Source organism: Symphalangus syndactylus, chromosome 15 (assembly GCF_028878055.3).
Source record: "Symphalangus syndactylus isolate Jambi chromosome 15, NHGRI_mSymSyn1-v2.1_pri, whole genome shotgun sequence".
Classification (NCBI taxonomy): Eukaryota; Metazoa; Chordata; class Mammalia; order Primates; family Hylobatidae; genus Symphalangus; species Symphalangus syndactylus.
In genome coordinates this window covers 75,277,135-75,291,110 of record NC_072437.2, presented here as the reverse complement: position 1 = coordinate 75,291,110, position 13,976 = coordinate 75,277,135, and the positions used below count along the sequence as shown (strand labels likewise).

Sequence of the window (13,976 nt, the reverse complement as noted above, 5' to 3'; positions counted from 1 at the left end):
TGATTTAAAAAAAAAATTTGTTTATTAGAGACAGGGTCTCGCTATATTGCCCAGGCTAGTTTTGAACTACTGGGCTCAAGCAATTCTCCTGCCTTGGCCTCCCAAAATGGTGGGATTACAGGTGTGAGCCACCACTCCTGGCCTGTTTTTGTCTTTTTTTTTTTTTTAAGACAGCTCTACTGAGATGTATTTTATATGAAGTCAGTGAATCTTTTTCCTTGAGTTTTGATAAGCAGTCATTTGTTTAGCATTCACCACAATCAAGGTAATATTTCCATCGCCCCAAACAAGCTCTTTCATGATCCTTTGCAGTTAATCCTCTACCCCAATGCAGGTAACTACTCATCTGCCTTCTTCACTGTGGATTAGTTTTGCTTTTTTTTAGGTTTTGATAAAACTGAAGCTGTGTGGTTTGTGCTCTTCTTGTGTTTGGCTTCTTTCAGTGAACAAAGTGTTTCTGAGATTGACCTATGGCATCGCATCTGTCAGAAATTCTGTTGGTGCTTGGTAGAGTTCCATCGTGTGCATATACCGTGGTTCGTTTATCTGTCCACCTGTTGATGGACACTTGGGTTGTTTCCAGTTTTTGCCTATTTTGAATAAAGCTACTAGGGACATTTGTGTGCAGATATATTTTTATTTCTTTCTCTTTTTTTAGATGTAGTCTCACTCTGCCGCTCAGGCTAGAGGGTAGTGGCGAGATCTCGGCTCACTGCAGCCTTTGCCTCCTGGGTTCAAGCGATTCTCTTGCCTCAGCCTCCCAAGTAGCTGAGATTACAGGCGCCTGCCACCACACCTGGCTAATTTTTGTATTTTTAGTAGGCACAGGGTTTCACCATGTTGGCCAGGCTAGTCTTGAACTCCTGACCTCAGATGATCCACCCATCTCAGCCTCCCAAAGTGCTGGGATTACAGGTGTCAGCTAGTGTGCCCAGCAATATTTATATTTCTTTAAGTAAAAATTTAGGAGTAGAATCGCTGGGTCATGTGATAAGTATATATAACTTAATATAAGTATGTGTAAGTTCAGTCTTTAGAATAAACTGCCAAAATGTTTTCCAATGATTGTGACATTTAGAACTCCCACTAGCAAGATAGAATTCCAGTTGCTCTACACTTGTTATAGTCCGTCTTTTCTCTTTAGCCATTTGAGTGAATGTGTAACTGTCTCTCATTGTCGTTTTAATTTGTGTTTTCCTAATGGGTAAAGATGCTTGTCTACATTCTTTTATGAGGTGCTTTTTCAAATATTTTGCCCAATTTTTTACTGGGTTGTCTTACCAAGTTGCAAGAGTTTTTAGAAATGTATATGTTTGGGAATCAAGGGCCTTGTCAGATGTATGTGTCGTGAAGATCTTCTCCCAGGCCGGCTACCTTTTTGTTTCCTTAACAGTGTCTGTCAAAAAGCAAAGGTTGGCTGGGTGTGGTGGCTCACACCTGTAATCACAGCACTTTGGGAGGCCGAGGTGGGCAGATTGCCTGAGTTTGGGAGTACAAGACCAGCTTGGCCTAAAGTGGTAAAACCCTGTCTCTACTGAAAATACAAAAATTAGTCAGGCGTGATGGCGGGTGCCCGTAATCCCAGCTACTCGGGAGGCTGAGGCAGGAGAATCACTTCAACCAGGGAGGCGGAGGTTGCAGTGAGCTGAGATCATGCCACTGCACTCTAGTCTAGGCAACAGAGCAAGACTATGTTTCAAAAAACAAGCCAAGGCTTTTAAAGTTTTCTTTGTAGCTCAGTTTATCAATATTTCCTTTTATGGTTTGTCCTTTTGTGTCTTATAGAAGACACCTTTACCTACTCCAAGGTTGTGAGGAGTTTCTCCTATGTTTTCTTCTAGAAGTTTTTTTGTTTTAGCTCTTACATTTGCCTCTGACCCACTTTGAGTTCATTTTTATGAATGATGTGAAGGAAGAGTTGAGGTTCATTTTTTTCTTCATATAGCTAGCAGTTCTGAAACCATTTATGGAAGAGATTTTCCTTTCCTTATTGAATTACTTTGACAGCTTTGTTGACAATCAATAAACCACATATATGTGAGTCTGTTTCTGGATTCTATTCTGTTCCACTGATCTTTGTGTCTGGTTTATAGGAATACTTGAAATTGGACAATGTTAAGTCTTCCAGCCACATCCTTTGTGTTAAAAAATAATTGTTTTTGGCTGGGCGTGGTGGCTCATGCCTGTAATCTCAGCACTTTGGGAGGCTGAGGCGGGTGGGTCACTTGAGGTCAGGAGTTCAAGACCAGCCTGCCTAACATGGTGAAACCTCATCTCTACTTAAAATACAAAAAACTAGCCAGGCATGATAGTGCATGCCTGTAATCCCAGCTACTCGGGAGGTTGAGACGGGAGAATCGCTTGAACCTGGGAAGCAGAAGTTTCAGTGAGCTGAGATCATGCCACTGCACTCCAGCCTGGGTGACAAGAGTAAAACTCCGTGTCAAAAAAAAAATTGTTTTCACTATTCTATGTTCTTTGCATGCCTACCCTTAATTTTTGAATCAGCTTGTCAGCTTCTATAAGAACACTTGCTGGGATTTTGATTGGGAATGCATTGAAGCTAGATGAATTTTGGGAGAATTGATAGGTTATTAATATTTCATATTCCAGCCCACACACATGCTTATATCTCTCCATTCTGTGTAGACTTAACAGCTTCACAGCTTCTCTCAGCCATGTTTTATGGTTTTTCAGGGTAACATTTTGTATATAGTTTAACTTTATTCTGTATCTTTTGTGTTTTGGATTCTATTGTAAATGGTGTTCTCCTAATTTCATTTTCCAGTTGTTTGTTACTAGTCTGTAGAAACGTAATTAATAATTTGTATATTGACTTTATATTTTGTGACCTTGCTATACTTATTTATTCTAGTGGCATTGAGAAAATTCCTTAAGATTTTCTATGTACAAGATCACGTTGTCTGTATATAAAGTCATTTGTATTACTATTTAATATGTATGCTCTTTTTTAATTATAAAGCTGTTTTTTTTTTTTTGCCTTACTGCACTGTTTAGTACCTCAGATAGAATATTGAATAGAATTGGTGAAAGAAGACATTTTTGCTTGTACTTCATCTTAGAGAATAAACATTTACTGTATTAACCATTGAAATGATGAATGTTGGTTGTAATTTTTTTCATAGATGCCCTTTATTAGGAGTTCCCTGCCCCTGTGCCCCACTGTTTTTTTTTTGAGACAGGGTCTCACCCTGTGGCCCAGGCTGGAGTACAAGTGGTATGATCATAGCTCATTGTAGCCTCATTCTTCTGGGCTCAAGCAGTCCTTCTGCCTCAGCCTGCTTCATAGCTGGGACTACAGGCACACAGCACCACGCCTGGCTAATTAAAAAAGAAAAATTTATAGAGGGGATTTTGCCACCTTGCCCAGGCTGATCTTTTTTTGTGTGTGTGAAAAACTCTAATATTGCGTTTAATTTATAATAGGAGTTACTTCCCAAAAATGTTAATCACAGCTGGATTGAAAGAGTCTTTGGGAAATGTGGCAATGTTGTTTATATAAGTATACCACATTATAAGTCTACTGGAGATCCAAAGGGATTTGCATTTGTGGAATTTGAAACAAAAGAACAAGCAGCAAAAGCAATTGAGGTAGGTCCAGATCCTGAAGTCAATCAGGGAAGAGAAGCAGCTCTGAAGATGCAGAATCCCTAGCTCCCCGATCAAAAGTAAAGAAAATTATTCAGAAAGACATCATTAAGGAAGCTTCAGAAGCTTCCAAGGAAAATAGAGGTAAAATTACAAGGTTTTAATTAGATTAAGTTAAGCTTCTGTTTCACCCATTTCACAGCCCCATGTCTTAACGGAGTGCTTTTTTATTTATTTCAAGATATAGAAATCTCTACTGAAGAGGAAAAGGATACTGGAGATCTAAAAGATAGCTCTCTCTTGAAAACAAAAAGGAAACATAAGAAAAAACATAAAGAGAGACATAAAATGGGAGAAGAAGTTATACCATTAAGAGTACTATCAAAGTAAGTCTGTGGCTTAAATTCTGTCATTGGCTTAACAATGAAACCAGGCTGATCTTGAACTCCTGAGCTCAAAGGATCCACCCACCTCGGCCTCCGTCGCCTGGCCAGGAGTTCCCTTCTATTTTAAGTTTGCTTAGGGTATTTTTTTCATGAATACATATTGAATTTTGTCAGATGCCTTTTCTGTATTTATTGAGATGATTATATGACTTTTCATTTTTAGTCTGTTGATACAATGAATTACATTAAATGATTTTCAAATGTTGAACCAGCCCTTCCATCCCCAGGACAAACACAAATTGTGTTTATTTTATATATTGAGGGATTCGATTTGCTAATATATTGTTGATGATTTTTGTGTCAATGTTCTTGGCAGATATTGGTCTCTAGTTTTTTTTTCCTCATAATGTATTTCTCTTGTTTTGGTGTTGGGGTAATGTTGGGCTAAAAAAGTGAGTTGGGAAGTATTAAGGTAAAAGGAAAATAAATATTAAATTCACTGGTAAAGCAATCTGGGAGTGGAGTTTTCTTAGAAGATATTAATTATGAATTTAATTTCTTTAAATATACATATGATAATAGATTTTCTATTTAGCATTGTGCCAGCTTTGGTAATTTGTAACTTTCAAGGGATTTGTCAGTTTTATTTAAGTAGTTGAATTTACTGGCATAAGGTTTATATTTCTTTATTTTCCTTTTAATATACCTGCGATGTGTAGTGACAATGTCCTGTTTGTTTCCTGAGGTTGGCAATTTCTTTCATTTTTCTTTACTTTGATTAGTCTGATTTATCAGCTTTATTAATCTTCTAAAAAATCTGCTTTTAGTTTTTATTTTCTCTATTTAATACTTAATTTCCTTTTACCTTTATTATTATTTTGTATTTTGGGTTTAATTTGTTATCCTTGTGTAGTTTTTTAAGGGGAGCGTTAGAGTTAGTTATTGAAGCCTTTTTTCATTTTGAAGACAGATATTTAAAGCTGTCGATTCCTCTCTAAGCAGCACTTTAGCCGTGCATTATATATTTTTGTAGGCCATGTCTTTCATCATTCTCTTTAAAATATTTTGTTTCCCCTGTGGATTCTTGTTTTATCACTGGGTTATCTAGAAGTCAGATGTTTAATTTCCAAATACTTAAAGAGAGATTCTAAGTAGCTTTTTGTGTTGTGGTTTCTGGTTTAATTCTGTTGTCAGGGAACATACTGTGTGATTTTCATCCTTTTAAATTTATTGGGACTTAGGGTCCGCCACATGCCTTACATTGCAGAATGTTTAATATGCATTTGAAAAGAATATTCTGCTGTTTGAAGGTAGAGTGTCTTCACTGTCAATTCAGATTGGTTGTTGGTAGTGTTTGCGTCTCCTTTACCACTTTCCTGTCTTTGGTCCTATTAGTAGGTTAATCTGAGAGGAGGGTGGAAGGTCCTGAGCTGTGTGCTTGTAACCCGTCGTTTGGTTCTGTCAGTTTTTACTTTGTGTATTTTCAAAGTCTGTTATGTTTACACATATTCAAGTTTTTGATATTAGTTGATGAATTAACCCTTTTGTCATTATGACATGTTGCTTTTTATCACTGGTGGTAATCCTTGTCCCAAAAGTCTACTTCATTTAATGTGGATGTGGATTCAAGAGTGCTTGTGAATAGTGGCTGCACAGTGTATGTTTCCTTCCTTTCACTTTTAACCTCTTGTTGTCTTTCTCTTTAAAGTGAATTTTTTGCAGATGCCATGTAGTTGCTCTTGCTTTTTTATTCATCTGACAATCTCTTGGAGTGTTTGAACCAATTGCATTTAATGGGATTATCCATAAGGCTTGGTTTTACCATCTGGTCTGTTTCTGTTTTTCTCTTTTATTTTTCTTCCATCTTTTAAGGGTTATTTTGGATTTTTTTTTTAGTACTCCCTTTTATCCTCCAGTGTTTTGTGGGGGTTGCTTTAGGGTTCCTGTCTGCATGTTTAGACCATCACAGGCTGCCTGCAAGTCAAAGTGATGCCACTGCACAAATAGCAGAAGATGTGTCTTTTACTTGCTGACCTTTGTGTTGTCATTCATTTTACCCCAGCTGTGCTGTTTTGGCTTTCTTTTATCTTTTAAAGTATTTAAAAATTGAGAGCAAAAGTCATTAATATTTATCCACATAATTTCCATTCTTCTTGTTGTTAATTTCTTTGCATACTTCGAGAGTTTCACATAGTTTGGTCTCAGGATCTCTTCTGTGTGGGTGTGTGTGTGTTTTTTTTTTTAGCCAGGCGTGGTGTGGGTGCCTGTAATCCCAGCTACTCGAGAGGCTGAGGCAGGAGAATTGCTTGAGCCCAAAAGGCAGAGGTTGCAAGGAGCCGAGATCATGCTATTGCACTCTAGCCTGGGCGACAAGAGTGAAACTCCATCTGAAAAAAAAGAAAAAGTAGATACTTCCCTCAAATGTCTGATGATCTTTTACTGCCTGCTCAAATTTAAAAGTGAGTAGTAAAAACTTTTCTCATCAGGGCCAGTCTTTTAAACTAGACTTCACTGTAGGCTAGTTTGGTTCCTGACCTTAGTATTTTAGGTTTCTGTAGGCTAGTCATTCCCCAGATGATACTTTTCTACTCTCGTGTCTGAAGAGCATATAGCTAGCTGGCCACGTTCTTGGAATTGGTGGGAGAAGACTGGGGAGTTTAACGTTCAGTATGTGAACTTTCACTGCATCTCCCCATTTTCAGTGCAGTTTTCCCAGACCGCAACTGAGCCTGGACTCTCCTAGTCTATACATACAATATTTCACTCTTCCCAGAGAATAAACTTTCAATCTGCTTCCATAATGGAGAAGAGGATTCTTTCTGCTTGTTAGACTCTCAACCATTCCCTCTATCTCAAGGTACAACTTCACTCCCACCTCCAGAAGCACCTAGGGCCTAAAAAAACCATGATCTCTTAGGGGGTCCTGTGTTGTAAGTTAGGTCATTTCACAGCTTTCCCTGTTGGGAACACTTGGTTTCCAAATACTGTGTTGATTCTTTTTCCTCTTTTCTTTACCCTTTGGATTTGTGCTTTGTTGTTATTGTTCCTGTTGTTGTTGTTGTTACCCTTTAGTATGGTTTTAATGGAGTTTCTATAGAAAGAGTTAGTGCATGACCTAATGTAAATGGCGAGTTAATGCGTGCAGCACACCATGTCACATGTATACATATGTAACAAACCTGCACATTGCGAACATGTACCCTAGAACTTAAAGTATAAAAAAAAAAACAGTTAATGCATGGATTCACTTGTAATCTTCAACTAGACGTTTCTGTTTTCTCTTAACTCCCCTACAGCTGGGGATTTACTTCCACTCCACTGAAACAGCGCTTGTCCAGCCATTACTGATGACAGATTGCCCAGAACAGTGGTCAGTATTCGTCTCATTTGATCCATCTCCATCTTTTCACCTTGAAACACTTAAAACATCTTTAATTTTGTTGTGAAATTGATAAATACAAGAGTATATAAAACATGAAGCATAATATGAATATCTGTACACCCTCCACCCAAATTAAACAATAAGATTATTATCATTGCTTTGCACAGTTTGTGTGAACTTTTCTTCCTGTTCGTGGCTTCCCAAGACACTGTTAGGTTTTGGTTCCTCTCCCACTTCACTAACTACTACTTCTTGTTCTTTTTTAACTCTCCCTCAGTTCAGGGCATTTGTTTTTTTTGTTTTTTATTTTTTTTGAGACGGAGTCTCGCTCTGTCACCCAGGCTGGAGTTCAGTGGCGCGATCTCGGGCTCACTGCAAGCTCCGCCTCCCGGGTTCATGCCATTCTCCTGCCTCAGCCTCTCCGAGTAGCTGGGACTACAGGCACCCGCCACCACGCCTGGCTAAGTTTTTTGTATTTTTTTAGTAGAGACGCGGTTTCACCATGGTCTCGATCTCCTGACCTCGTGATCCGCCTGCCTCGGCCTCCCAAAGTGCTGGGATTACAAGCGTGAGTCACTGCGCCCGGCTGGGCATTTCTTTTTTAATCTGTACATATTCCTTCAGTGATATCATCTAATTGTATGATTTTTACTATCATCTATAAAATAATGTTTCCCAGGATAATGTTTACTCCACCTCTTTCTTATCTAAGTGGCATCTCAGAGTTAACATACCCAAACCAAATTCTTGATTTCTCCTCCTAAACCTGCCCTTTCCCCCATGTTCTGTATCTCAGGAAATGACCATTTCATCCTTCTAGTTGCTCAGGGGGAAAACCATAGAGTCATTTTTGACTTCCCTCTTTTTCTCAAATTTCACGTCGTATTCACCAGCAAATCCTATGGTTTCATCCACAAACAAATCCAGAGTTTATTTATCATCTCCACGGTTACTGCTATCATCTCTCATCTGGATTATTGCATCTGCTTCCTATTTGCTCATGATGCTTTCCATTTATGGACCTTATAGAGTATTCTTAGAAGTCAGAGTGAGCCTGCTAAAATATTTAGATCATCACTCTGCTCTGCTTCAAACTCTTACTCAGAGTAACATACAAAGTTCTCTTACTGAGAGTAACATACAGAGTTCTATAATAGGGTACAAGAGACTACCTCATCTGGTCCCTTTTATCCTTCTGACTTCATCTCTTACTACTTTCTCTTACTCCACTCCAGCCAAACTGGCCTTCTTGCTGTCTTCAAGGATGCTAAGAATGCTCCAACCTCAAGGCCTTTATACTTGTTCCTTCAACCTGGAATGTTCTTCCCCTGGGCATCTGCATGGCTCACTCCTTCACTTCTTTTCAGAGAGAGGCCTTTTCTAATTAATCCACATAAAACAGTAAGCATCCATACTATTCATTTGTTTGTTTAGTAAACTCTATCCCTCCCCACTAGAGTGTAAACTTCATGAGGGCAGGGACTTGTTTGTCTATTTCGTTCACTGTTGCACCCTAGTACATGGCATACATTAAGTACATAATAAATATTGTTTGAATAAATGAATGAATTCTAGGTATTGATTATGGGTAGAGCTGGGTACTTTTTTTTTCCTGTTGCCTAGGGCTTTTCAGTTTCTTTTGGTTTCATTTGCTGACCTGTAACTTTATGAACTACTGACTTTGCTTTTACATAGGAAACCTATCTGTGTTCTAAGACATCAGTTGTCCATACACCCAGTATTTTGCATCCTTTGGCTGTTGGTTTATTTCTTAGTAAGTTGGTCTCGTAACTTTTTGAATCAGAGTCTTCACTTTTATTGAAGCTAACCTTTTGGCTCTGGAGGAAAATGAAGGAGAATATTTAATGTAGGAAAGAATGGCTGATTTCTTACTGAACTTTTCCTTAACTTGAAAATTCTCATGGTTTATGTTTAATACAATATAGATTTTTAATTATTAGAGTGCCTTAAGTGTTAAGTATTTTTTATTTTGATTAAAAGGTAACAAAAACAATTTTTTAATGATGTTCTTTTAAAAATTTTTTTGTAACAGACCAATGTAAAGGAAAAACAGAAAAAACTTGTCGAACAATTAACTGGATTAATAAATAGTTCACCTGGACCACCTACACAAAAATTATTAGCTAAAAATCTCGCAGCCCTTTATAGCATTGGGGATACTTTTACAGTTTTTCAGACACTTGATAAATGCAATGACATTATCAGAGATAAAGATGACACTGCGGCCTACTTTCCAACAAAATTGTAAGTACTTACTTTAACAGGGGCCCTTGAAGTTTTATTTTTTCTTTCAAGGAAACTTAGGAGACTATGGACCATAAAAACCCCCAGGTGGGTGGAACCTGCAACATGCTGCTAACAATGAAAGCTCTAAGTGGATTGAGTTGTGATGGGAAGATAATGAGTTAAATTTTAGGCATGCTGATTCTGGAATACAAATGGGAATATCCAAATGACAGTGTATAATAGGTAGTTGGAAATTCTAATTGGGATTTTAGAGATTTGTTGGGAATGTAGTTTTGGTGAGTAGGCTGAATTCTTTGATATGAGCAAAGTTACCTAGGAGGAGGAGTATATTTGAGAAGAGAAGATGGCTAGGGATACAACTCTAGAACATCAACATTCAAGGGGCCATGGTCAGTGTAATAGCTTACAGAGGAAATGGAGAGATTTTTCAAAACCTGGATTCTAATTTTTAGGTCTACTTTTAGGTATTTACCTGGTATCACTAGGTAACTACCTAGATATATTGTGATTAGATTTTTGTGTTTTGTTTAGGATAGATAAAGACCTCAAAATTTTAGAGGAGATTAGACGGTACTAATACTTTCTAGTTTGTTTTGAAGTTTGAAGCTATGTTAATACTTTGATGATTTAGTTCACTGCCACTTAGCATATATACACATAATTTTATAGTTCTGGTTAAGTAGAATTGATTATACATTCATATGTATTTCCAGTGGATCCATGGGTCCTATTTGGGAAATCTCTAATGTATGCCGGCATGTGATGCCAGTCATTTTAAATTTATTATCAGCCTACAGGGTATCAAAAAGCATGAGATTTGGAGTTGAAAAGGTGAAAGTTGATTCCCTGCTTCTACTGTTTATTATGTGTTTGATTGTGAGCTAAATTTAGTTAACCTCTCATCTTTAGATTGCTCAGATCACATAGCTTTTATTTATTTTTATTTGTTGGAGCAGGAATGGCTCACCTCATGGTAGACCACCTGCCCACTTCCAAGATCCAACTACACATAGCTATTAGATGGTGGGTTCTAGCATTTAGGCACAGGTCTGCCAGACTCCAAAGCATCCGCTCTTAACCACCATGTCCTACTTTTGTCTTTAAGGTAAACCCACAGCTATTCACTTACTATTGAGCTAAGTGACACTGGGGTCATTTCTTGCTCCTGAAGAAGTGTGTTTCTATTACTTTATTGTTCCAAGTGCTCTGTTAATGTAATTTAGATTAAATTTTACAGGTTTACAAATAGTATAGTATTATTTGTAAATTAAGGGGCAGACACTGTGAGCAATGCAAATGTATGGGATATATTCCCTGTTTCTGGAGTTTACATTTCCACTGGCAGGACAAGATAGAGACATATAAAATGGTCAAGTTACAACACAGTAAATGATATACTTTTGTCAAAATGAGTGATTGACATTAAGTGTTATATATAATGACAGAAGAGAGGGATTGTTGAGGATTGACATAATTTGGAAAGTCTTCATAGAAGCAAAGCTTAGGGGCTGGGCACCGTGGCTCACGCCTGTAATCCCAACACTTTGGGAGGCCAAGGCAGGCAGATCACCTGAGGTCAGGAGTTTGAGATCAGCCTGGCTAACGTGGTGAAACCCTGTCTCTACTGAATATACAAAATGATCTGGGAATGGTGGCATGCACCTGTAATCCCAGCTACTCAGGAAGCTGAGGCAGGAGAATGGCTTGAACCCAGGAGGCAGAGGTTGCAGTGAGCCGGGACCACGCCACTGCACTCAAGTACGGGTGACAGAGTGAGACTTTGTCTCCCAAAAAACAAAAAGAAATACTTGGATTTCTTCCCAAAGAATGGGTATAATTTATTATGTACATATATAGATTCTTTTGTATTCCTAACAAGAATACAATTTAACTATAGTATTTAACAAGAATACAGTGTAAATATAGTATAGTATTTGTTGCAGTTGTGAAGGATAAACAAATTGTTTTTGATAGTTGAAATTAAGGATTATAGCCAAAAGTGTCCTAGACAAATGCAAATTGATTTCTGAAGAGAAAAGTATAATTGTGTCATTAACCTGAACAATGACCAGTGAAATTGTCACTTCTTAAGGGGCTGCGGTGGCTTGTGTCGGAGCATTTTATGAAAAAATGGGGAGAATGTTGGGCAGCGCATTTCCAGAAACAGTAAATAATCTATTGAAATCTCTGAAAAGTGCAGAGGTAGGTTTTACAACCGATATTATTTGAATATTTGCTTGTGGCAAGAGTTAGATGTCAGCTAAAATATGTTTGTTTCTTTTTCTGTCACTGTGGTATTCATATTGCTTAGCAAGGAGGTAATTTCAAATTATTACTTGTCCCTTCTTTTAACATATATCAGGGGGAAGGGAAAGAATGCTTTTCTTTGACAAGGAATAGGGCTACCTATTATTTTTTATTTAGTCCTATGGTACTTTTGGATTGGCTTTTGTTTTCTTTTTTCTTTTTTGGTGCCATAGCTAATGTGTTAATTTCCTGGTTGCTGTAATAAATTACCTTAGACTGGGTGGCTTAAAACAACAATTTATTGTCTCACTGTTCTGGAAGCTGGAGGTCTGCGATAAAGTGTCAGCAAGGCCATGTTTCCACTGAAGTAGATTTAGGGAAGAATGCTTCCTTTCCTTCTTACCTTCTAGTGGTTGCTGGAAATCTTTGATCTTCCTTGGCTTGTAGATGCATCTCTCCCATCTCTGCCTCATTTGTCACATCACCTTTTTCCTGTCCCTTTGTGTTTTGTGTCTAAATTATTTTCCTTTTCAGTGAAACCAGCCTGGATTAGAATTGGATACCTCTTCTGGGAACTATTTGTCTATTCATTCATTAAAAAAGAATTGAGGACATATTATTTGTCAGGCATTAAACATACAAAGATGGTCCTGACCTCAAAGAACTTACAGTTTAGTGGAAGAGATCTAAGTGTGAATAAGCATTGTGATACACTGTGATGAGTATACTATTAGAACTAACAATAAGCACTATAAGAATATGGATAAAAGAGTTTGAGTTAGTCAGGAGAAGATGAAGGTTTGCTATATTTCTGACATGTTTTCTTAAATGTGTTGGATGTTTTCTGCTTCATCTTTTGGATCGTTTATATATTATTAATTTTTACTTAATATTTTACATTCTGAAATATTTTATATATTGAGATATGATATTGAAGCTTTTGAATCTGTCTTCATATTTTCATTGTATTATATGTACTTCAGTAAGTCATAGAAATATTGGAATATATTTACTTAAAACCTAATTTTTTAGAAAGATATTATTTAATTGACTATTCTTACTTGCCAGGTACTTTCTAGAATACTTAATTTTATTGTACTTTTCATTATTTACTGTTTATAATTTGGAGGTAAGACCATTAGACCCAAAGAACTTTTGTCTTGGTATGTTCTTGTTTAAATATGGAATTTATTTTACAAAATAGTTTTGTATACATGTCTAGTCTCAAGGGCGAAGTGAAATCTTAATGGGTCTACAGAAAGTTCTAAGTGGAATGAGTGGTGCAGCAGCTTCCTCTCATCGCGATATTTAAAAGAATGTCAGGTCTCTCTTGACTGATGGTCAATGGCTGTTCGATGTGCAGTGGCCAAGGTTAGTACTCAACCAATTTAGAATACTGCTCTTTATCCTTCTTGCTCTTAAACAGTCAAGGATTTTTTTTCTTTTAAAATTTTAAATTATGTTTTGTGTTCCAACGGATTAGTTTCATTTTCTAGAATTATATATAATAGTATCACATAATGAGATGTACGTTTATGTATGTGTATTCTGGCTTCTTTCACTTAGTATAATTATTTTGAAATTCATTTATGTTGCCATATGTATCCATAGTTCATTCCTTTTTATTGCTGAGTAGTATTTCATTGTATGGATATGTCACATTGATTTGTTCACTCACCTGTTATAAACATTTGAGTTGCTTCCAGTTTTGATTATTACAAAAAAAGCTGCTGTGAACATCTGTATATAAGTTTTTGCATGAACATATGCTTTCATTTCACTTCAGCAAATACCTAGGGATGGAATAGCTGATTGATAGGGCAGATTTAGTTTAACGTTCAGAAAACTACAAAACTGTTTTCCAAAGTACTTGTGCCATTCTACATTTCTGCTAGCAATGTATGAGAATTTCACTTCCTCCATATCATCACCATTGTTTGTTACTGGCAGTCTTTTTAATTTAAGCCATTCTAATGGATACATATCTCATTGTATCTCATATCTCAGTGGTATCTCATTGTGGCTTTAATTTGCATTTCCCTAATGACTAATGATAAGCATATTTTCAGGTGCTTATTTGCCAT

At 37.1% G+C, this 13,976-nt stretch overlaps 1 pseudogene; it reads left to right on the top strand.

Annotated features, from left to right (window-relative positions):
* The window catches only part of LOC134731323 (HEAT repeat-containing protein 5B-like), a 30,166-nt pseudogene that overhangs the window by 5,100 nt on the left and 11,090 nt on the right, over positions 1–13,976 (top strand).